Genomic DNA, 25,044 nt, shown 5'->3' with positions numbered 1-25,044 from the left:
TAAAAACCATGAGAAGTGTTAGGGTAGAAACAGGTTATCAGAAACTTCAACACTGCCAAGCAACTCATGCACATACTTCGTTCACTTGCTAGAATTTTAGCCAAAATTTACAGAAAGAGTAAGTTATTTTCCCTCTTTTCCTTCTGTAAGTAAAAAGACAAAAAGTAAGAATTTTTATTTAAAAATTTTTGAAATACATTTTGCATCTTAGCCAAAACACATCTCGGGTCCTGTGTGCCAAATAAATGACTAAAAACCATTTCTTCTTTTGCTTCTTGGAACCTAAGCATTATCAAAACAAGCCAACTTGTATTCACCATCCAGAGGGACGATGCATAAAAGTTTAAATTTTGTTGGCTTTAAATCCTGCAATTTGTTCTCTTCATGCTACTCTTAAGTCCAGCAACAACTTTCAGTCTTTGCTTGACTTTGTTCTTTACTTTTTCCCTACTCTAGCACTCCAATGCAATGTATGCACTTCAAATTTTATATAAATGCACAGCTTTTGCTTAGTCATTGAAAATAAAATATTACTGTTATAAGGATTATCAAATAATTTTACCAGAAGACATACTATTGCTATTCCATGAAATACTTAAATAACCAAAACAAATAAACAGATGATGTCTTTTTGAAAGAGACCACCATAAGTTACTATTTGAAAAACAATATATTCTAATCATGAAGAATATTATTACCTTTTAATACACTATCATTTGAAATTGTTTTGTGGACAACACTATGTGAAACAGTAATAGGCACCAAATATCTTTCTACAACCCCATTTATCTGTGAAGAAATACTGGAATAAGTTAAGAAGAACAATATCGACCTGCTCTTCCAGATATAAAATAAAATACTGAAGATTCACTCATATAATAGGCAAGGCAATTAGGAATAAACATCACGTATACCTTCACAATATATGTTCACATAGGTGAAACATGCAATGCAGATTTGCTTAGGAAAGAAAAACACACATACTTTTAAGAAAAATCAATAAATACTTGTACAATGAAGTGAATTCATAACTACACAAAATTCTTTAACTGAATTTGGACAGATATAAAGTGATATATTTGCATAATTGAAGGGCTACACTAAAATTTATTAGTGCCCTTATGTGCCCATTCTAGAGAGACACAGGATTTCTGTCACTAACAGCCAAACCAACATGTCACAAGTATTTTACAGATTTTTCACAAGTGATAGGAAAGCCCAGTGAATTAAACAAATACACACTGAGGCACCTGACAGGATGCATGTAAAATGAATGGAAAAATTTAAGTACAAAAAGCTCCATTGTAGATCTACTACACTGCACATATTTTATAATGTACAGTTTATATTTAAAGGTCGCACAAAGAAAGTAAACAGGCACATTGCAGGTATATATATGCAATTTGGACTTAAAAAAATACTATGTACGTCACTGATACAATATCAGCTTTATATTAGAGAACAGACTGTCTTCAGGATTTTATTGTTTGGCATTACTTTTTAAGAAGCAAGAAATAATTCTGAATCTACTTCCTTTAATACATTTTCAAGCTCATTGTTGAACTTTTGTAAACATCTGGGACAGAGCTTGCCTTGAGTAAGATATTTACTTTTAACCAATTATCAAGAAACCATAAAATTGTATATGCTTCAGCCCCTAATATCTCTTTAGCCTAGTTTTCTTTTTCCTAATGGACTCAAAGCACATCATTATCCTAATGCTTAATATATTATGGGAGAAACGAGGAAAAATTCAAGAAATACTATGAAATATCGCATTTAAAAAGACTACAGAATAACATGCAAAAGATAGCATGTGAAAACATATTCTATACCTGCTTTCTCTTAAAAAAAGAAAGACTTAAAAAGTGAACTAGAACGTCACACTTGGTGGATCCTCTCAAGAACTGCAAAGCATCTAAATGATCCCAGGACTAATTATTTCTTAAGACTTCTTATAAGCCTAAGTTTAAGGGTCTAAAGCATCCTATTTCTACAAGATTTCAATCAAATACAGATTCCTACCTCTTTCATCTTAAGACCAGAGTTTAGCATGTTACAAAAGATTCTAAAAATATGGATGAAGATAAGTCACTTCATCTTATTTTGCATTAAGAATGACGTACATTTGAGACCAAAATTCTGTATTTGGTGTACTAGATTAAATTCAGAGTAATGCCATCTACAACACTAGTTACAGGCAGGTAACAGAAGAATCTGATGCTGTGCCCACACTGATCTAGTGCTGTACTTTCACTTTTTCAATGGAGAGTCGATTACACCTCTTCCATATCCGCATCCCTCATTCCAACACAAAGTTTACAAGAACTTGGCTGTTTGCAATAATGATTGCGGTAATCTTCTGTTCAGTAGAAAATTTATTAAAGAATTATAGAAGGTAACATCTGTATTTTAAACAGCTCTATCAGACTTAACATTTGGACTAAGAAATATATTTCCTACAGCTACAGAAGTGTAGTTATTATGGCTATATTGCCTTTTACAGACAAATGAAAATTCACTCTGAGTAAACAGCCAGATGTATTTTAAATCAGCTCTAAAATTAGCATTCTGTAACTGCAGCAAGCTTAACACAGTTTAGCTTGTGCTGCTCAAAAGCTTCCAGACTGAAGCCAGTTCCTAGCAAGGCTTATCAGCTCTATCACAGCACCTTAGTCACAGCAGCCAATAGCCCCAAACTGGATCTAAATCGTGTCAAGCAATTCGCAGCACAGGCAAAAGAAGTTTGTCCTCAAAACACCACGAAGGATACTAAAATAAAAAAGGACAGATAACCTATAGAAGTTGGTGAGTTATTTAAAGCCCTGCAATACATAGTGTTTACATTGACAGCATATATTGCTGTCAAAAATATTTAGAACAAATCTATAAATTGATTTCCTGAACATTTTAGTCATCCTTAAATTACAAGCTGTATTTAAGCTAAAAGTTCTGTCTAAACTTAGTGATTGCAAATTTGGGTTATAACTCAAAAAAGTTATTTTGGGGGAAAATGTGATATTGATGAGAGGTGTGGAAAATAAGAGCTAACAGCTCTTAGTCTTTTACTAGCTTTTTTTTCTTCCCCTGATGTTGTCAGCCTAATTTGAAAGTAGAATCTCTCTGCAGCAGAATAGCTCTGTAGGAGTTATTTTGCTTGCTTTTCAAATGCAATGGAAGTAAGTCAAGGTCATCAGTGGTCTAAAGAGGAAGAATGAACCACCTGTAGAGGTCAGTATTTTAAAAGTATATCAGCAAAAATGAAGCAGACTGTGCCAGATACTCTGTTTAGGATGAACTATGACATTATACTATGTGTGTTGAAGAGATAATCATCTCCTGCACCTACATACACGTATTCTTCCCCTTCTACTGGCTGATAAACAGCACAGAAATAATTTTGCTCAGATAAATACAATAGAGACAAATGAAAACAAACCATAACTCAAAAGAAAACAAACAAAATTCCTGAAGTGATTCATCACAGCAATAATACTGAGCAAAACTGTTTTCCTATGAAAGAAAAAAAAAGCCACAGCAGTGATTAACTGTTTAAAAATGTTGATGTCAAGAAATGGAGAATTGCTTAGTAAAATGAACATGTAGATAATATAGCCTTCTTTCAAAATTTACAGTTTTTATACTAAATCGAAAGGTAAAATTACTTTCCAGACCAGAGAGTTTTACTCAGTTCATACCATGAAGTGTATATACTGTAGTAAAAGGTCTTTCTGAAAGGCTCAGAAATACATGCTCAAATATAGTTCAACAAATTTAAAATACTTACTTTACTACAGTTTAAATCTCTTCCACTAGATCATGAAAATGAGTAAGATATAAAAGAGAATACACATATTTTTAATATACTATAAGGTGAAAAGGATAAAGAGAACTCAGATCACATCTTCTCTGAAAGTGTATGTAGGATACACTATGTAAGACATCAGGTTTAATCAAAACTTTCTATTGATTTCAGTGGGAAACTAGCACGGAAAACACCTGCTACATTAAATCTCTAATTTGTTTCTTTTGCTTGCATGGAATTCTTCTATGCTGACATTTGAGATGCAGTTGTTCCTTGAATGAGATGAAGAGAGCAGCAACTCAATTTTAAGTTGTAAAACAAACAGAAAGGCTTATAGTTCCCATATTCTTTCCCGAAAAAAGTTAGATTTCTTTGCAACTAACAAGCCTGCAGCAACAACATTAATGCTTAACTCAACTTTAATACTTTGTTTTAGAATTCAAAAGAATTTTCAGAAAATAGTCAGTTAGGCATCAACACCATCAGACAGCAGAAAGTTACCAGATCTACTTAGCCAGTAGGACAGACAACCCAAATTTTTGTTTGAAAACAGTCAACATGAGCAGAGGAAATTTAATCAAAATTATGTTCTACCCTGGAGTACTAACTCTGTTTTTAAAATATTTTAACCACACAGAATCTCATTTTCTTATGTTTACCATTGTATTTGGTCTTTAGGACATGCTCAGATTGTTATTTATTGGATGCTAATACTTACCTTTGTGAAATAGTTTTCACCAGATTCTCCAAATTTTCATCCTCTGCAATACACATCCAGTTACTGTATTTGGTTCTGGATGTCAATTATACAAACAGTTCAGTCTCCTGATAATTACTTACTGGACACATGTGAGCTGCAACAGTGAATGGTTTGATCTGACAAAGCATTTGTCAAGGAACCTGCTTCTGACAAGTCATATTCTTGGATGCTTGTATTTTTTTGCAATAAAACAAGGAATCCAACTGCTAATCCAGAACACTCATATTATCCAGCTATGCAGACAAAGCAAGCAAGAAGTTCTTTGAACAACATGACCTTTTCAAAGTCCTACCAGCAGATTCACTGCATCAAGCAGCTCTGCACTCTTCGGCCTATCCAAGCAGCCTGGGCATGAGGGAATTATTTGAGTGTAGGATCAGAATATTAAATATCTCACACTGTCCAGATTCACAACAAAGCTATCAAAAAGGGAGTAACTACTTCAGAGCAAAACTTTCTTTGCTATCACCATCAGGTGTCAATAATAGCAGCAGCCACAGTTTGGGGTTTTGCTCCGCACCACTCTGAATTGCCTACTGCCCTTTGGAAAACCACCACTGGAGTTGACAAGCTAAGCACGATATTTTACTGTCACTTCCAGGACTGTCATATGTGGTGACAGAGACTGTCTTCCTACAATTTCACCTAATCAGTGTCACCTAATTTTAGGAAAGCACTGAAACATTCTGCCATTTCTGAGAGACTTAAGGGGGTTCGCATTTATACAAAAACTTCATTGAAATCCTTATAATGGAAGTCTGCTGTAAGCAGGCCCAGATCAAACTTGTGAAGCTCGCACAGAACTTCCGCTTTCTAGAAAATAATTTTCCAACACATACTTGCTCAAATAATTCCTTAAGTCAAACTGTTGCAATGCTATTGGATTTTTTTGGCATGGCAAAAGCACACATATAGGATAAACATATAACTTGATGAAGCAGCATCTAGGGCATGCTCTAATGCTTATAAATGGCAGATCAGATTTATAAGAACAGGTAACAGAAGAAACTATCTAAAGTCCTCATCTAAAGAGAGTGAGATCTCAAGTTTTCACAGTTTCTGAATAATTTTATAATAGCTTGAAGCACCATTATTATATTTTTGAAATATAAATTGAATTAAAGTGTTAAAGCACTACAAAAACTACTTTCTTTTGAGTAGGATTAAAAGTTACATCCCCAACTCTTACACCACTGCTTGAACAGTAAAAATGAAAATCAGTCAAAGATTCTTCAACTGAAAGTATTGAATTGAAAAGTACCTACAACCACTGTGGTACAAACCATAAACCTCAGATAGAAGGAGCAATTTCCTTATCAACAGATTTCCACTGCATGCTCACATCTGTAATGTGGGGTAGGAAAGGCAGACAATAAAGAACGTTGAAAGAAGATTTTAAAAGCTTAAATGGCTTCACAGTCCAGAAAAAAGGGAGGGAGGGAGAAAAAAAACCCACAGCATGCAAACAAGTAATTTTCACCAGTAATTTTAAAATTTCAGAAGAGGATATTTTTCTATTGTAATTACACAGCAACAGCAAAAAAATGAAAAAGATGAACCAAGCAGAGAGTAAGTTTCAGCAAATTTTATGTCCCTGGTAACAGCCTTGCAGAATTAACCATGGAAAGTCACCCTAATTTGAAGCCATTAGTATCTCTGAGGATACCGTGGATTTCAAAGTGCCAACAGGAAACTTCCATCAACGCTATGTTTGCCTTAGCACTTCAAAAGAGTGAAGCCAACCAAGAAGCTTCTTTACAGAGGTTAAGAAGCTAAACATTGACAGAAAACAGTAAATTTTGCAGAAACCTTTCCAAATTGATGGTATACCTTCTAGTAAAGAATCTAGAAAAGTTCACTCACTTCCTAATACAGTAAAATTTCATGTTATTGCTGTCTGTTTTATCTCAAGCTCCCAAATGCATATGAAGGATTCAGTGCAAGCTTTTCTGACCCAGCTGTAAACAAAAAGCATCTGAAAGAAATTAAAGTAGAAATTATTTGACCTATATCTGCAGATAGGTCACTTATCATAAATCAGACCCAGAATCATGGTTGAAATAGCAGAATTTCAGAACTGTAATAAAGGAATATCCTGTCTTTCTTGTAGGACTGCACCTCATCATTTAAGCAAAGTCCCTTAAAATGCAGGCCAAAAAGTTGAACCAACGTTTATTTGTTTTTTAAATACACCTTACAATATATGCACTACTTTTTTTAAATCCACGGACAATATTATCTGGCATGTGGCCAAAAATCTCACTAGAGAAATCAATAGTTGCCTCACTGCAAACAAGATTTCTTCTGATTTCTTTGTAAAAAGTCAGTTTCAGGAGAAGCAATTTACCCACTGTGAAAGGTAGAAACTCTCTCTGTCACTGAAAGCTAGAAGACTTTACTCTATTAGACTTTTTAAAAATAAATATAGTATAATATGCTACGGAAAAAGGATGGGGGTGAGGAGAGTATCCTGCAACAGGACTGCTCTTCTCTAATGAGTCAGGAATGATTCAAGAATTTGAGACGGACATCTAATTCCAGAAAACAGCAATATTTCCTTTCTTTAGAATTGTTCTCTCCAGCTGTTACTGTACAGGCAACAGAACCGAGTGTTCCTAAAATGATTGTCCAGATAAATACAACTATTAGTAATTTTGGAATACAAAATATGATTGTAAATTTTCATGATCTGCTATAGCAGCATATTCATGTTTAATTAAGCATAATATTGCAAATGTTTTACTGCACATTTTTTATATATTCACACACAAAATAATACGGTAGAAAAACTATATATTGAGATCCGGAAAAGGAGTAAGAATAAGGGAGTTATAGCAGAATAGAGGTATTCACCCAACATTGAACTTGCTGCAGCAACAGAAAACTACTTTTATTTTAAATCAGAAGTAGAGTAAGCCAATAGAAAGGCAAACAGAAATGGAAAAACATGACTAGTTCTAAGTAGATAACAAAAGCATAAAAACAGGATGCAGACTGGTTTCTCCTCCAAGAACTTCGGAGAGATTCCCAGTCTGTGTGCTAGATAATAAGTCAGTTCACTCTTTCCTACTAGGTCTCCATGTCTTTATCTCCAAATACATGGAAACAAATAGTCAGAGAATGCCACCATGGAAGCGAAAAATGAATGCTAGAAAGGAGGAAGTGAAGGACGATGTATGAACCGAATGATTCCTCAAAGCAGCACTACCAGGACACTTCAATCTCCTGTTCTTGCTGAGCTGATGCACAAAGTCAACCATCTGTCAAAGGATACGAGGTACCAGGAAGGAATCTGGGAAGTATACAGGTTTTGGGTTGTTTTTAATATAAAAAGTCAAACTCCTTTAATAGTTGAAATGCCAACCTTTATAATACAATATATATCATAAATTATTGAACTGTATGTAAAACCATATCTTATAAAGCATTTTCTCATATATGAACAGGTTTTCTTCTCTGCTCCAAGAGGTCACCATCAGATACCAGCAAATAAATGTGGGGCAAACTAGGACTGATTGATGATGTTTAAAAAAAAAAAGTTTTTACACAAAAAGCATGGACATTTTCAAGTAAAAATGTTTAACAGACAGCTATGCCTACTTTGAAGTAGAGCATTTAATTCTGCAGATTTCATAAAGCTGGCCCAGTTGTATGTTCCGTAAAATTGATTTTTTTTCAACTGTTTTCCATTGCACATATTTTTAAGCCATCTTGGCTCCTCAGTATCTTGTGTAACTTTGTTTTCTTATTTCTCTTACCTCCAATTTCATTTTTCTGACATCAGTGTCTTTTACTGAATGAACAAGCAGTAAATAAAACATTGCAATATGCTTCACTGAGTTTTGTCATTTGAAATACCAGCCTCAAGATCCTTAACACCTTGCAGCTTTCAGAAACACCCTATTATACTGTCAAATGAGTATACAAAGAAAAGGCAAGAATTAATATTCTGTACCTAGCATACTGAAGAAGCATAAAATGTGTATATGAGAAGATTTAAGGAAATGTTATTAAATGATATAGTTATCTGCCTATTTTATTGGAAAATCATTTGATTTTAATGACAGTAGACCAGTGAAAACCAATACCAAAATATTTTACCTGTATTTCAAAACACGAAAGTAGTACTCTGAAATAAAGGAATACAGGCCACACAACACTGCAGTAATCAGAGGCAGATTAGCATTTTAAAACCACCCCTTTCTTTTCTATTCCATTCTTTCCCCTCCTTCCCAGACTGAATTACGTGCAGTACAAATACATCCGCATGTACAAATTATGACAGGTTATCCTGAGCAAAGATCTCCATTTTTGCCACAAGGAATACATAAAAAACTGCATAAAGGTACCTCTCCAGTATTGCAGAAATATAGCCTTGGTGGTTTTAAATCTCAAAATGCTCTTCCATTTCACTTGCATCTCTCCTATATAGGATATGAATTTTCTTTGTCCCAATTTCAAGGTGAGTATCAGCAAGGAAATGAGAATGGAAAAAGTTTTATTACTATTATTAAATAAACCACAGATAACACTAAGATACAAGTTCTTCCTCATTACACTTATTAGTGGTCCTCAGTTGCAACCTACCTCAATGAATCTGTGCTGTATACAAAGTAGATTTAGTTCAAGACTCAAAAATTCTTTTGAAACAAAAGACAAAATAAAGTAACCCCATAGGGCCAGAACCATTTCCATAGACAAAACCAAAAATTTTAAAAGCACATATGTAAAAAACAGCATTTGCTTATACTTCTCAGACAGTTACTTAAAATTGAGTAAATATGAGAGACAGTAACAAGGTAAAGTAGTAATACATCACACATCCTCAATTCTGGAATTAAAAGTATTTCAATTTAATGACAAATTTTTTGAGCAGAGCATTGTTTGCACTCTTCATACCTTTTAATTACAGAACAGGGTGCTAACTTTTTTCTCTGGCACCCTTATACTACAAGGGGAAAAATTTAGGTACTGCTTCAAACAAATGCTTATCATCCAGATCTTCTCAGCACTGGGTATGACCCTCATATGAACAGCTTAAACTGGGATGTCATCAAATTTCAAAATCTAGATAGCAGAGCACAAGAACAGAAGTAAAATGTTGTAGGTTTGCGTGTTTTTTAATTTATTTATTATTAATTTAAAGCTCCACAACAGCCTTTAAGGGCAGAAATCAGTCAGCAACACACTGTCACTTCCACATCCCATTTCAAAAACAATCTGAAACCTAGGAGAGATAAAGAAACTGATTATTCGGAGGCAACTTTCAGTGCACTCTAGAAATAAAACTTAAAATTATGGAATTTTTTTTCACCTGAAAACAATTTGGAGATTGTTCTTTTCAAACAAAGGACACATTCTGTCACAGAGCCTCTCTTCCCCTGTCGTCAGATAAATTTATGAAACTAGTCACCCAAGAACAGAGAGTAAATATTCCATACTACCACTCTTTCTTCAGTTCTAGCCTTGTTTCATTTTATGTAAACATGAAACAATCAAGAGCATGCGATCTGCATTGAGAAGTACCATACTATTTGACTAATTAAAGAAGGTATTTTGTAGTCAACCAGGGTCCTCAGGTTCTTTTAGCAACTATTTGAGTCACTATATTTGAGTTTTGGTTTTTGATATTTGAGTATTTGTTTTGTTTTCAAGAGAAATAACAAAAAATCCCAATTAAAGGAATTATCACATTAAGTTATCAGTGAGCAAAAACTTTGCCCTTTCACTCCGACCTTTCTGTGTCTAGCTTATAAGGTTCTATAATGATGAAAATGTTGAAAGCATCAGGATACAGTATTAACATCTGTTTAGAGCACAACAGAAATTTTAGTTGTATTTCATGAATATTTGACTTGTGCTGACCAAAGGAAATATACTTTTTTTTTCTTTTAAACACCTCAACCGGAAAACAACCAACCAGTTATAGCCACATCAGATATTATCAGCACGCACAGCCGTTAAATTTGCTGGCCATCAACTATGATATGATATTCTTCTTCTCCCTTTCCAAATTCATTTTAAATTACACCTTGAATCTAAATTTAATTCAGTGTAAATGACAATGGAGACACTTGAAGACACCAGTGTTCTAAACATATATTATCTACTCATACATGAATCTTTCCATAATAAACATTCTCAAGTTCTGGTATACCAGACTTGCTCAGTAAACACAAGCAGCTCTGGCTCAGACTAAAAGTTTGCTTAATGATGCTAATCTATCGAAATTTTTAACTAAACATCAGAAATAAAACATGTAAAGCTAAATCATACAGGGAGCTATAATAAAAGTTACAAAGTAAAAACTCATTAAAATGAATATAAACCAAAGTATACTTGTAAGAATATTTATTTTTTTCTATCCTCAAACCAGCAAAGATACTGTCTTGTATTCCGAAGAAGTCTTTTCACCTTAAAACTTTTGCATCATTTCTGTCCATCTCGTGGGCCTGAATACCTCAGAATCAAGATGCTGTTACAAATAACTCCTGCCCCCATCTAAACGAACACATCAGGAAGAACATGCAGCCAACCCAAAGGTCTTGCCACATGTGTTTAAAGACTACGTTTAACCTCACACGCACACAGGGAAAGCCAGGGCTGTCTTTGGAATTGCCCACTGTTACAAAGGCACAATAGTCTTCAGCTTCGTACTCAGCGTGGACTACTATTTACGTACATTTATTTTAAACAAGTTATCAAGCATAACATATTTGGAAATAATTTTAACTACTCAACTGACAACTTAAAGAACTTCTTTAGTTATGTCATACTGTAAGCCATTTTCTAAATGTTTTGGTATGCCAATCCCTTCTAAATTATGAAGTTAATCTTCAAGCACAGATAGTTCTCAGTGCCAGAAACTGCACTGTGCATGTCAAAAAGTAAAGACATGATCTTCTCCACAAGTTTACAATCAAGACAAAGCCCAACTGTTTACTTCTCAGAGGCAACCATTTCATTCAGCTGTCTTGAGAAAAACAAACAAAAACCAACAAAAAAGTAAACACACACAACCTGCAAGCGTTGTTCAACAGCAGGTAACAATAATAATCTTCCACTAAATAATACTGACAGCAGTGATCTAGAAAGAGCCCTACAGTTCCTATGTGAAGCGGGGTGTCTCTGTACACTAGCAAATGACACCCAGCCTAAAAAGACATGAACCATTTCCAATCGATTACAGCTGAAGAAGGCTGAAGAAGACATTTAAGATCGATTCCTTTTGATGGAAACAGACAGGCTAGGGGATCTCCACATAGAGTACATATTTAAAGGACTAAATCATTATATAATTGGATATGGATTTTTTATATGGACTTGTATTATGAATGGATATGTATGCTAATTCATGCCACTTTATTATAATTGCTTTTTATACAGTGTTCACTACAGCATATCAATTGGAAAATACAGACTTGACAACATATATAAAACTACAGAAAGTATAGGTCAGTCTTGGCTATACCAATGGATGTAAGTTTACCTGTAAACTAACAACTCTCTGTACCATTTACCTTTAAGTTATACATTTCAAGGTAATACAGTTACCTGGTATTTGTCAATTAAAGGAAAAATAAATTTTAAACACTGTAGCATAACATAGTTTATTTAATTAGAGGGGGAAAAAAAGTCTCCATTTTTTTGAAGCAACTAGTAAGGCAACTTAGCACTCAGGGAAAAGTACAGTGAAAAAAGAAGTATATATTCAAAGCATTGTCCAAAGCAAAATTAAGATGCATTTCAGTTCTAGTACAATCTTAGATATTACATGTAGTATTTGCATGAAAAACACCTTCAATAGATTTATTAAGTTTATAGCTCTCTTTTACATCTCCTGCATCTGTCTTTGGAAGCAACAGGGCTGCTGGCCAAAGGCAAGAGTCCTGAATTACTTCACCGGATGTTTTGTTTTTTTCCAAGTAGAAGTTAAGGTCCCAACTAGATTCAAACATAGAAAACATTTATTAATGACTGCTGGAATAAAAATGAGTACAAAAGGGAAGAGAAGAAAAACAAGTGATGGTTACAAAACAAAGAATTTAGAAGTTCTAGGGACTCAGGGAATGAGACAGGTTGCGAGGAGGAGAAAGAATAATAAAGGACAAGGAAAAATAGAAGATGGGTGTAAAGAAAGTGAAAAGACTTAAAGAGCACCAAAGAGTAGATATGTATCACTTTAAGAGAACCTTATTAAGATAAAATATTTTCTAATAATCAGCATATGTGCCCGCACAGACACACAGCTCCCTGCCCCTTCGTCCTCCTCCTCATTTTGGAGGAACGCTCCAAGGCAGCATTTCACCGCGCACCCCTGCCTCCGAGCCCGCAGGCACGTGGCCCACAACCAGCCTCCCATGAGCAAGGCTCCCAGCTGCTCCGAGCCGTCAGCACCTTTGGCCATGCCACGGGCAAGAGCCGCTCTCGATGCTGGGCTCCTTCTAGCTGCAGCGCAGGGAGAGCCAGCCTTTTTTGGTCCTCTCCAAGCAAGGCTCTACCTTTTGGGATGACAAATGGAGAAGGGAGAAGGTGCTCTACATTACTGCTTTGAACAGATTAAGGGAAACATTCAGGTTTTTTTGTTTTGTTTTGAGACCTCTGCCTACATTTAAATTAAGAACAGAAAGAAAAGAAAATTAGAGCAGAAATTACATGGATGAATTTAAAGAAAAAGGACAGTCCTTTTCAATAGCAGACTCCATCCTACGATCCAGGTGCCACAGTAATATCCATTTCTAATTTACAACATGAAATTCATGTTACAAAGATCAATTAACAGCACTAGGCAACATCAGACGAATACCACAACTTCACAGAAAGAAGAAAAGAAAAAAAAAAATTTAAACACCACATTGGCTTTGTAAGATATGAGATACCAACACACAAGCAACAGTCCATCCTTTTCTATGAAGTTAATGTATCAATATTAAATGCTCAAATTAATGGATTAAAGGAGCAATACTAAAAAAATAACCCTTAATTCCAATACATCTCAAAGTTGCTGAAAAAGAGAAGGAAAAGAGAGGAAAAGAAAAGAAAGAAGAGAGAGATCAGCATTCTCGAAGTGTCCCCTGGGGAAGCGCCGCAGCCTATCACGGCCTGCATTACCTCTGCCCCTTGCTCATCCATCTGCTGCACCCGAAGGAATGCCACGAGGGAAGCAAACGTGGAGCACAGCTAATAACAGCAATTCTGCCCATATTAGAAACTAATTATCACCCTTTCCTAGCAGGATCAGTGCTTCCAGAATTATAAGCAATTTACTAAATGCAGTCTAGAATTTAACACTCAATAACTCAATAGCTTATTTAAAAAAAAAAAATGCCAATTTGGATCTGAATGTAATACAAATAGTATTTCCTTTTCCTTCTGTACAACCTGCTCTCCTGCATCTGAAGATTTTTTGTGAAGGGATGAAGAGAAAGGAACTCTGCTTAAACGCAATCCTGTGCATTTTAACTCTCAAAACCGCACAATAACTGTGATTAAGTCTGTGTAAATCTAACAAAACAGGAAAACATTGGTTTTGTATAGTATTAGCAATCTTCTGGAAATAACAGCATGAAATCTCATTGCTGCTCCGTACCAAATATATTACTTTTCATTAGATATACAGACCATAAAACACAAAATGAGATAGAAAGCTGTGAATAGCATTTTATACACTGACCTTGCAAATAGAAATCAGACTTTTTCCTTGGTCTATTTTCATTCTATCAAACTAAAAATTAACAACTTAGAGAATTGCTGAGATCCCTTCATGTAAGGCTGCTTTACAGAGAATAATAATTTCCTTCAAAATAATTAAGTTAATGTTGTTTTGTTTTAATTAACATCACCTATGTGAGGCACTACTTTTGTAAGCAGGCGATCCAAATGCTTGGCAGCACAATCAGGAAAAAAAAGCAGCAGAGAACACCAAACAATATTAGGCTGTGACTGTCAAGCCCTCACTAAACAGCATCAGGTACAGATCAAAACAGTGTTTTTCCCCACAAAAATCTTAATTCCTATCTGTTTTTTCCCCATCCCTCAAGTACAATACTTCTTTAGCCCTTACAATCCCAAGTTTCATATCACAGCCAACCAAGACCAAAGTCACCTCTTCCAAGTTCATTCAATCCCATTCCCAGTTAGCCAGCAGGTGCCACTTTGAGACAGACAAGGTCAACATTCCCCTAAGGATTTGAGCCAACGGCCTCCTCCAGCAAGCAGTCTGGGACTCGAACTCGGGTCTGCACGCATAACACTGCACACGCTGGCTCAATGCCTTCAGGTAGCAATGTCAAGATTTGTTAAAGATGACTTACAGAAAAGTCTCAAGGATGTAAATGAATAGCATTCTAATGAAAATCACAGTCAAACTATTTTGCTTGTATCTTTGAAGAACAGACACTTTGATACTACCCTATTAACCATTTTGAGAAAGAAATGAAATACTCTCCAAAATATTTCATTCAAAAGTAAATAGAACTTGCAGTCAGATGCTGAAGAACTGTAAATACATAGCTGAACATTACTTTTTGTACACTGCCAAACATAAGACCAGTATACTTCTAAAGTACTTATAAAGCTATAACTAAATCTTTTTATCTAAAATAGTCAAGACTATATTTATGATCAGGTATACCCTTCAGCAAGAAGGGATAGACAAAGAACATAAACCTAATGCAAAACACCAACAACTTGGCTTAATAAGATTACAGTATATTAAAAGGTGCTCATAAGCATTTTCTATAAATGAAATGTAAAGCCTGATGACTACATACAATCTGGAAGACCAGCATAAGCTCATAATGAACGTATTGTGACAAAGCTTAATACATAAAACACAACCAACAGAGTGTTATACTTTTGATGTAGCAGAAAAATTCACACCGCTTATAAAACATGGTCATGTTCAAGTGACTAGTTTTAGGGTAGAAGCAGTGTTCTAGTTACTATGATCAATGTAATGGTTAAAAGGTAGATAATATTCACTTTATCTAATAGAGGATATTACTTCTCCCTACAAATCCTGCTTCTCAAAATGACAGCATATTTACAGTGCAATAGCATATGGTTGAAAAATTTAAGCCACATATGTCAAATGCCTTTAAAGAAACCAGTAATATTATATGCATATTTAACCCAGTACAGAACAATTTCTTTTTATTGAAGACTGATAAAAAGGGATATTATGATCTTCTATGGGGAAAGTAAGCTGGCAGCCCAAACACCAACTGGATCCATTAACTTGCTCAGTAATGGCCACAAAAAGAAGGGGAAGAACAACAACAACCACCCCACAATGCGAATCCACAAGCTTTCTACCAATATACAGCATTAAGAACCTTCAGTGAATCAATAAATAGCAAGCAGCAACTTGGCCTAATGATTATACAGCAATTTCAGATTAATTACAATGGCTCATAATTATAATCCTAACAACAAGCGTCCATATAAGATCTAGCTTAGACTGTCTGGTTACTTGAGCCCATGAGAAAGAATAAGAATTATTCGCAAATTGTTTTGTTTCCTCACCATTGCAATTCTGAATCTAACCCGCAGCAAGTTTAATCCCACTGCCACCGCCACACACAGAGCTATTCTTTACATCACCATTTGCATTCCTCCGAAAAAGAAAACAACAAACCTATAGACAGATGATCTAGACCAGTAAGGGCACCTGCTTCCCAAAACAGATTTATCAGCTGCAAGGAGAAACAGCATATATACTGTTCTACTGACATCCTACACATCTTATCCTATTACTCTTGGTTTCAATAACCATTCTGAGATGGAAATTAAAAATTCTCTTGAATTTACTCTTGAATTTCATTCAACAGTAAATAGAACTTAAAAGTTAGATGCTAAAGAACTGTAAATACATAGCTGAATATTACTTTGTTATTAAATTTACATTGAATTAATTGGATAACTGTACCTCAGCAGACGATACTGAGCACTCCTTAATATCTTAGCATGAATCATCGCCAACCTTAAATCATCTGCAGCCTTAAAAAATGAAATAAAAGACATAAAACATAGAAGCCAACACTTTCCGACTTCACACCCAGTTATCTGTCCATTGAAAACATCAGTTAAATCATAAAGGCTTTTATTTCTCTGAATGACAGCCCAAACCAAAGATACACAGATAAATTCTTATTTTATTTATAAGAGTTGCCAAGTGGTCATTGTGCATGTGCAGAACAGAGATTGCCCAGAAAGAAAAGTGCTCAGGAGGAGGAACGACCAAAATGAGGATAATAAGAAAAGTTACAGACAATAATAGACAAAATAAAAAGATAATAAGGAAAAAAAAGGGGGGGGAGGAATCCCCTTCTATAACATGCAGTACCTAAAAGGTTTTAGTTTTGCTATCTTAAAAGAAGAAAAAAATTCTGCAAAAACTGTATTAATCTAAAAATGTTTGCTTTTACTAAGAACATTCATCCAGAACTTTTTGTTATATATTTGTAACCTTTTTATTTATTTATTTAAAAGCTATGCAGTACTTTCAGGACATTATAAACCTACAGCTAGGTGCCTATTTCTAGTAATTCTCATAATAAAGGTAGAGGTTTAATCAGAGCTCCTTTTTGAGTCAGAATATTTTGGTTTTAAACAGTCAGAACTTGCCACAGGACACAACATAAAACCAAAATGCAAACTACTTAACTTGTCACTCCTGGAAAGAACAGTTCTACCTACATGCAGCCAGATGAGAACAGCCACAATGACAAGCTGCGTAAGGAAAAAGTACTCATTTTTTAATAACATGCAGCAACATACTACATTTATCATCACAGTCAGCACTGGCAACATGAAAGGGAAGCCAGACTCACAGAAACATAGGCATATTCAGCAACCTTCTACTTCACAATACCTACACTTACAAGACACTCTTCACTGCAGAACACCCCGAGTGATCACGACAATTATTTTCAAAGCTTCCTACATGCAGCTCCAGTCACATTTTACATAAAACGTTAAGCCATCCAATATTAGTAAACCTTACCTTAAACAAAGCAGTACAAAAGTCCTCCTAGAACTATTTCTGCTACCTCTAGTGCTGAAGAGTACTTCTAGTGCTGAGAGAAGTCATCAAAAATCTATTTTGAATGTCAAAATAGAAAGGCCAAAAACAAAAAGGCCAAACTACGTTATATCTTATTATGACTTAAACAGTCATAATAAAAGGGAGCTCTGACTTGAACAAGCACATTAGAGACATTAAGAACAGTATTCTTTAAGTTGCGCAGACTAGTTCTCTCCTCTCAAACTACTGCACCACACAAGAGTCTGCAAGGCACTTACAGTATCAGGCCACAGGTATAAAAAGCAAGCAGGAGCAACATAGACTATTAAAGGGCATCTCATCTATTTCTGTTCAGATAATCTTATAAAAGAGTGAAAGACTAGTGAACAAACACAAAAATACAGAAGCAACAACTTTTAAATAACTGGCATTGCTCCAAATTGTTTGACTAGAGCTGTAGATACTGATGTCAAAGTTACTGAATCTAAGTTTCCACACCCCAAAAAACCTTGGTCTCCTAGCTGAACCCTTTTCTTTGGAACAGCCACACCACCAACAGCATTTTTCTCATTTCAAGAACAGGCTGCCAGCAAGATTGGGATGAAATTGTTCCCTGTAGAAAGTAAAACACAACTAAGCTCCACCATGCAAGCACTACTAGCTGCACAAGCAAATGGCTTGCAGCCAGCTTGACTCTTATCCTTCGCACGCAGGAAGGAAACCAGACAGGCTGCTTAAGCAAAAGCTTGTTCCCCGTGGGACAGCGACAGAAGATTTATTTGCACAATTGGAGCCATTATGCCATAACTTCTATTCACTCACACCCTTTACAGGAATCCATGTAGCTACCTTCTCTCAAAGGAAAAGGTTAAATCACAGAGATGATCAGAATACACAGTGAAGTTCCCCAAATGACCAAGATCATGTGAATTACAAGTGTGCTAACAGAAGAGTAAAAACTGCCAGCAGGCAAGTGCCTTCAATACAGACATAGCATGGAATTGTTAACCCAGTATGTAAACCAAATTCCAACAATGATATTCTCCTATATAAAGGTCACCCTACTATTTTAGTAAACATAAAATTCATAGTTTTGTAGGAACTTTTACAATATCAATACTCATTTTGCAGTCTGTATGTGATTCGAGAAAAAGCCCTCAATGAAGTCAAATGTTTAAAAAAGTATTTGACTTTTAACTATAAAAATAATATTACTAATGTGTTCACTAATCTAAAGTTACCTACTTTATTGAACTGAGAAGAATGTAAATTATTTTGCAGTTTGGGAAAACAAACAAAGGAGTACTAACCAAATAATTTAATTTAATTCCTCTGACACTATTCTTAAATTAATTGATAGCTGTAAGTAAAGAATGAAGAATTCAGAAAGTATAATTCAGAAAACAGATCAGAATAATGTCAGAAGACTACCAAAGTAAAAATGACCAGTGAGAAAAAGGCAAGCCTCCAAAATTACTAAAAAGAATAAGGTATTCTAAGGAGCTTGATAAGTTAAACTAAATTTATGTAGAAATAAAATACTAGTACTAGATTACCTAGTGGCATTTAAAAGATTTTAAAAGCCCCACAACCAGGGTAGGCTTCAGTGCTACCACTACAAATCAGGTAAGTAGGAAGTGACAAAATTGACAAAAATTATCAACAGCTTCACTGGAATTCCACATCTGTTTATGGATAATAATCAAAATGATCAAACCACAATGACTACAAATGTTCTGGATAAGGCAAATGAGAATTTCCTTTTCCTGAGAGATAAGATCATACCAGAATTAAAGATTCAGCAGCCCATGTCCCCAGAGGCCGGCAGGCCCCAGCCCCGGGCTCTCTGCATCCTGGGATCCTGCCAGCCAAGACAAAGGGAGCCCGGCGCTGCCCGACCCACCCGACCAGGACAGCAGGCGCAGCCGCCATCGCTGCTTCCTTCTCTCCTAGTTGGTTCATCACAGCTAGCCTTGGAGAACATATAACATGGTACTTCACAAGCGTAAGCATGGCCTGCGGTTCTTCCCCCTCTCTCCTTTTAAAGGCAGGGAGGGGGGAGGCACAGTCCTGTCAAAACACATACTGCTACCAAATTTACATTTCAGATACAAGGTGCCCAGGTGTTTTGAAGATAAAGTATCAAATTTCTGAGAAATTAAGTACTTACCTATCTTGGTTAAAATTTTTCCAGAGAAGTTCAATGTGGAGTTGACAAGGAGAATTTAACAAAATAAATAAATTGTAGAAATTTTTTAAACAGCTAAACAGAAACTATATTAGGATGCTTCAAACTTTCTAAGACGAAATAGTAATATCATTTGCAGTAGTATAATTCCAAATGTATGTCAATGAATTCTTTATACTACGTGTATTACAAGGATTGTTTCGAAGAGGGCTGAAAACAAATAATCCTTTTCAGTACTCCCTCCCCCCCCTTTTTGTAATCTGCCTGCATTTAAAATCAGTCAAGAGGAAAAAGCAAACTTAAAAAAAAAAATCCTACTCTTGCAAGGTCTCAAAACACTAAATATGTTGCTGGTTGAGGGGTGATTACAGACAATACTGTGCCTCCCTACTATATTTTCAGTCGTTCCAGGAACATACACGTGAAGAAAAATTTTGCAGCAAGTGATTTTTAAAAGGAAAAACAGATTTGAATCCACTCAAAGGTCTGCAATGTGACAACCTTTGTTGGAGGCATTCTGGCAGAGTACACAAGGTAAAAGTGAATCAAAATGTACTTCAGAACACAGTTACTATTCATGATGGTTGTGCCCACACCATTCTATGTATGGCCTACTCTTTTCTTGCCTAATACAAAAGAAAATCAGGTCTGCAAGACGCCATCGTAACAAAAAATAACAGCACCAGGAAGAGCAATGAAGAAGAAAGTTACCGAATTGTCCCTATGCATTTTGTCCACCAAGACATATTAGAAAGTTTAATTGAAAGTGAAAAACACAACACAATACAAAGCTCAGGATGGGAATTCAGCTGGTTCATACTGTACAAATGCCTCGACAAAACACGCACTCCTAGAGTCAGCTAACAATACTAAAGACAGGGAACGGCGCAAGTCTAGGACAACGCAAATGACCAAACAATAAAAAAAATTATTACACATTAATCAGTTGAACAGCCAGACAAATTCAAATTTGCTTTGTGACAAGCTGTGCCAAAGAAGGTAACCTTACTGTATTCCTTTCTAACCAATGGCAATTATTTTAATGAAGGTTTAATTATCACATTAATACTTATTATTAGAAACAGCATCACTAACAAGTCATTACAAAAAAAAAAAAATTAACAACTCACCTTTACTTTTCCTTGAAAACGAGAACAAAGTTCATATTAAAACTAATCAATTCAGAAATATTTCACATCAATACTACTCTGCCACCACGGCCAGAACAAAAACTTCTCCAACTGCCAAAACCAGAAGCAGAAACCAGGTATTGGGCAGTGGAAAGCACGTGGGAATAGAAAAGGCCACCTGCACGAAGAATGCCAAGCACATAGCAGTTTGGTTCTTCATTTCTCCATTTTAAACATCACTATTCTTTATAAATGTTAATGCTTTTAAACTGTGTCCTGAGTTTTTGGGTAATGCAATCCGCCTAAAATACACGTAGAAGTTGCTTCCAGACTCTGCTTCATTATCACATAACTCAGACAAGTGTCCTTCATGAACAAGTTAGAAGAGATGCCTATCTAAAATAAAGAAACAGTGAAGGATCAAAAATATACATTGCACACTAACATCAAATCAAGTGTCAAGAATTCCTAAAGTTTCTTGCACATCAGGCATATGGATTAGTGAATAACCTTCCTCCACTAACAGTTTCAATCAGAGACATCTTCTAGGCTCCCCTCCTACTTCTGCCCTCCGATTTCCTCAGTTTTATGCATCTCTTCAAATACTAGCCTCAGCGCAAACTTCCTAATTCTCATAAAAGCTGCTGTGAAGTCCAAAAATAAGTACCTCAAATAATTTGATGGAGAAAAAAGAAAAGAGAGAGAAAGTTGACATTATCAAGAAGAAAAAAAAAAATCACATTCAGATGTTGCAGAAACAACCAATAAACGCAAAGAAAGGCGAGTGAACAGTTAACTCACTTTCTAAAGGAACGTTTAATTTGTTAAGTTGGTTCACAGTTTTTCCCCCCTTCGGTGTTTTCTAACACATTGTTTCTGACTGATACATCAGCAGTTCTGTCTAAAGTAAAAGAAGAGAGAACAATGTTTCACTTTTTGGAACATTTGTAGGTTTTGTCCCAATGTGGCTTACTTTACTGATGTTTATAGAATGTAAATTATTTTTTCTTTTTCCAAAACCTAGAACCAAATACAAAACAAAGGTCGTAATATGTTATGGTTTGACAAAATACACTAGTTTAATTTTACATTAAAAAAGGATTGTTCAGGGGCAAGGTATTTTTCTGTTTGCTTTTAAAGGGTATTTAGGTGCAAAGTAGTTTTTACTAGTCAAATGTCACAGAGACAAAGCACACTGTTAGTATGCAGTAAAGTATTTGTTTTCAAAATATTTGTAGTGCTTAAAGTCTTGGTTTTTGATAAACATTTAGTCATCAATAGTTCTTAAATTTCCCCTCACATCCCAAAATTATGATATAGGAATCAAGTCCTCCACAAAAGGCTCCATTTAATGGAATACAGCTATTTTTATGACAAAAAGAAATAATTAAGTTCAAAAAAAACCAAAAACTTTAGAGGCAGGAGAAAATAATGTTTTGAAACCAAGTCCTGTGCGACCATTAGATCAAGTTCGTTTCATAATTTTTAAATGCACACAGTTGTAGTACAATTACTTTTTCCATCTTTGTTAAAGCATAGGTTCTGTCTACTGCATCCCAAAGGGTATTTATTAAGTATTCAGAATACAGGCACAGTAGCAAATGCAGTCACATTTAACACAGCCTTATTTCTTGTTTCAGTCAGAGTAGGTTTTGTCAAAAAAACACTTGATTACTGAATCTTTTGAGACGACTTGTTACCATATCCATGGTTATTAGATCATGGCCATAGGCTAGACACTGGTACGTATATCCAGCTGTCAAAATGAATTTAATCTATTAAATACAAAGGATAGCTATGGACAGGGCTGTTTTCTGTTTATACAACAGGAAACAGTTTTAGACTAGTAATCTTCCTCCTTGACTACGGCAAATATATTTATCTGTGCTTTCTTATTTGGATTGGATTCAAATAAACTTACAAATAAAATTTACAAAAATGAGAAGCATGCACAATTTGCAAAGATGTGGTGAAACAGCATTTAAATAACAACTGTCTCCCCTTTCTAAAGTGTTGCTAGGAGTCCTAAACTGAAATTTGCAGTTCCATGTTTTTAAATAACAGATTTTGTATTTAAACCAAGAGCAGAGTAGATATAGTAAAAACTACAGCAGAAAAAGGAAAAACAAAATTTTTTTTTAGTCAACATAAATAAAATAGAATTAAGCAAGTAAAGCCATAGAAGTTACATACAAAAGGAGGGAGGGGAAACTGACACTGAAAATATGCACGAGCAATTTTAACTCCCCTTAAGTTACATGAAGTTATTCCTATTAATTCATTCCAGGTCAACCACTTCCCTGAACTGAGGATGTTAAAGCACTATCTCCTCTGTAATATTAATATTAGCTCTCATTCTACGGCTGAGGAAACTGACAAATAGAAAAAAAAAAGAAAAAGGCATCATTCCTCAGAGCGACACAGGAACTAGGCAGCAAGATATGGGCAGAATTTTTCCTCTTAGCTATGTCCTTTAAAACTCAAAATTATCTTCTCTTTATTATATAATAATACAATCTTGGCAAAAGTTTTTAATGAAGAAATTAATGTCTGCTTTAACTTATTTAAATTACAAAAATAACAGCACTAAGTCTCAAATGAATAATATTTTCTATGTGCAAATTACTAGGTGTAAACCTTCACAGAAAAGTTAAGACAACAAAAAATTCACATTTTGAGAAATCTTTGTTTTGTTCATAATTCTGGTATTCTGCAAACTCCTAATTTAACTGACCTGATAAAACAGTAATGTAGCTGAAAACAAAAACAGACAGAAGATACTACAAACTACTGAATATCTCAAGATGGAAGCTTGTTATGTGAATTACTTGTTACAGGAATTACATGAGCTGCTCATTTGGTCTATTTTAGTCAGTCACCCAACTAAAAAATTCTTTCAGAATGAGAATTTCAAAAGATAAATACCCAATTTTCTCATACTGAACTCATTTTATACATTATCTTTGCTATGTCTGACAAAACAAGGCCAATATTAATACATATTTACATACTCACAATATTTGAAACAGTGTGAGCCTATCTCAATTTATCTGGGTGAACCTACTGCCACAATATTAAAGCTGCCAACTTGATCAGTATCAGCTGCCTCAAAAGCCAGAGAGACACGAATTGTATCTTTGTTGGAGCCTCGAAGTCTTTCCCCCAAACCTGACTTGAGACTAACTGGCAAGAATTAGAGGAAACTTGAGTTATCCGTGTTGTGTTTGTTCCCAAGGATAACTAGAGAGCGGCAGCACACAAACCTCTGATGCAGCATTAAATTGGCTTAAAAAGGGAAAACCACCACAAACACTTCGCGGACTCCAATTCCCTGGGTTCACATTCTCATCCCAGTGTAATCAATCCCAACCTCTCCTTCTACCCATGGGCTCACTGAACCAAGGTCACTTGCACCCTGACTTGTCTAGCCAGGTTAGACCAACACATAGGGAAACTCTAAGTAACAAGTCATTTCTAAACTGCGTAAAGCAGCAACTCAGTCGCGGTGAGCCAAACTGAAACTAGGCTGCTTTCCTGCGCTGGAAAAGGGGCAAGAGGTGACGGGGATTTAAAAAGAAAAAAGAAGCTAAAGATCACTAGCATGGCATGCACACGCCCACTACAGCTAGCAGAAAGTTCAAGTACAGATAAAGTATTGATTGGGGAACTTCATTCTTCCCTAATTTCACTTGGAAGGTACAGAAGAATCAGGTGTTTGTCATCCACATCTATTATTTCAGAGAGAATCATGAAACAAAAGACATAAAAACCAGTACATAAAAAAGCAGTACATAAAGCAGTAAGAGATGGAGCAAGCTATATGGCAGTTTCAATATTCTTCTCTTCTAGAGGCTGCTTCAGTAATAGAGGAACTCCTAAAAATTAGAAAAATCTCAATTCACGTTAAAGAGTATTCTGTACGGTATTAATCACATGAAGTTTTTTCTTATCTAAAAACACGAAGATCAAACAAATTTTAAGCTAAGAACTACAAGGAAAAAAATGAAAAATTTTCCAAGTCTCCAAGAGACAATTAATCAACTTCAGCCTCATAACACATGTGGAAATTGATGTCACTGCTGTCTCAAGTACCTATACAATTTGCCCGAGAACTCCCACACTTCATTTGGGGAC

General features: G+C 35.3%; 1 protein-coding gene across 9 annotated transcripts in view; it reads right to left on the bottom strand.

Annotated features, from left to right (window-relative positions):
• TCF12 (transcription factor 12) overlaps window positions 1-25,044 on the bottom strand; it is a 183,158-nt gene that overhangs the window by 143,775 nt on the left and 14,339 nt on the right. Inside the window, exon 1 of one of the 9 annotated variants that reach the window (XM_026060898.1) lies at window positions 16,495-16,553. The exons of the other annotated variants lie outside the window; for them this stretch is intronic. The gene's annotated coding sequence lies outside the window, so the exon portion shown is untranslated. Of the gene's footprint in view, window positions 1-16,494; window positions 16,554-25,044 lie in introns of those variants that run through there. 9 annotated transcript variants of the gene reach the window in all.

Source organism: Apteryx rowi, unplaced genomic scaffold (assembly GCF_003343035.1).
Source record: "Apteryx rowi isolate R43461 unplaced genomic scaffold, aptRow1 scaffold_172, whole genome shotgun sequence".
NCBI classification, from domain to species: Eukaryota; Metazoa; Chordata; class Aves; order Apterygiformes; family Apterygidae; genus Apteryx; species Apteryx rowi.
The sequence above is the reverse complement of the archived record's forward strand: the minus strand, read 5'-3'. Positions and strand labels throughout refer to the sequence as shown.